The sequence below is a fragment of the Myotis lucifugus genome, unplaced genomic scaffold, assembly GCF_000147115.1.
Source record: "Myotis lucifugus unplaced genomic scaffold, Myoluc2.0 scaffold_426, whole genome shotgun sequence".
Classification (NCBI taxonomy): Eukaryota; Metazoa; Chordata; class Mammalia; order Chiroptera; family Vespertilionidae; genus Myotis; species Myotis lucifugus.
In genome coordinates this window covers 75,446-76,917 of record NW_005871474.1, presented here as the reverse complement: position 1 = coordinate 76,917, position 1,472 = coordinate 75,446, and the positions used below count along the sequence as shown (strand labels likewise).

At 40.8% G+C, this 1,472-nt stretch overlaps 1 pseudogene; it reads right to left on the bottom strand.

The window, feature by feature from the left end:
- Positions 1–633, bottom strand: LOC102435482 (annotated as a pseudogene).
- Between the last annotated feature and the right edge of the window lie 839 nt (positions 634–1,472).

Below are 1,472 nucleotides of genomic sequence, written 5' to 3'. Positions count from 1 at the left end.
TAATCCGGCTCAGAGCTGCTGCTCACTGTGGGCCTAAAGCAGCAGACAGGGTTTCTTTTTAGGCTTCTTCTTTGCCACTGGTGTCTTTCTATTGATCTGCCTGACCAGGTCATGAAATATCCCATTAACGTTGATCTTTGACTTTGCAGAAGATTCTAAAAAGGCACAGTTACACACTGTCTTGCTAAATTCTGACCCTGTTCTTTGCCAACTACTCGCTCATCTTCCAGGTCACATTTATTGCCAACCAAAATCATTGGAACATCTTCTGTGTCCTTAACCCGTAAAATCTGTTCCCTTGGGTCCTGTAAGTCATTAAATGTGGACTGAGCTGTAAGAGAATATACTAGTGCAAACCCTTGGCCATTCTTCATATACAAATCCCTCATCGCTGTAAATTGCCCTGTTCCTGCCGTGTCCAGGATTTCGAGCATACACTGTTGGCAATCTACTTCCACTTGCTTTCTGTAGGAATCTTCTGCCATTGGGTCATAGTTTTCAGCAAAAATTCCCTGAACAAACTGAACTGTCAGAGCAGACTTCCCCACGCCTCCTGAACCAAGGACCACTAGCTTGTACTCACCCATGGTGTGGTCTGTTTAAATACTGACAAGCTCCTCCTTCTCCTTCTCCCTCCTCTGGGCCTTGGCTCAGGCTCTGCGTGGTATCAGCAGTGGCATCTTCGGCCTCGAGAGCAGTAGCAATGGTGCCTCCAGAACGCCTCAGTTTTCTTATTTGTAAGTAAAAGTAACAATAGCTCCATCTCATAGAGTTGTGAGTAATAAGTGACCTAATGTATGCTGATGGCTTAATATATGACTGCAGGTTATTAACTGTTTCTAGAATGATGATGATGATGATGAAAATAATAGTATTAAGAACAATAAGATAGGAAAGTTATTATTTTTAAAGGTCCTACTTTTCAACAATCAACACAATCTTTATGGTGATATTAATGATAACCACTTGAGCTTAAAATAACACAGTGATATTACAGAGACTTTCCCCAGTTTCCCGGTTGGTATAGAGCGGGTTCCTGGGATGTCAGCTTCTGTGTGTGTAAGTTGGGAGTAGTATTATCACCCAGCTGAGATCATGTCTGTGACAGAAAATGGTAATGTGTTTGTAAGAGATCAGGACTAAGATTATAGACATTGATTACTTATGACTGGAAACCCTTGGGAGGCACGACTCATGGCTGGTTGTTAGTGGTATGGTACTTTGCACACAGTGGATGTTAATAAGACAGGAACATATAGGTGGAAAGAGATTTAAGTGAGATTTATGAGACATAACAAACCAAATACAATGAATGGACTTTGTTTGGATCCTGATTAGAACAAGCCTACTGCAGGACACATTTTGGACAATTGAGCATATTGAATGCAGAATGAGTATTAGATGATATGAAAATGACTTATTGTAAACATTGTTAGATATGATAGTGTCATTGTGATTATGGGAGAAAAGGT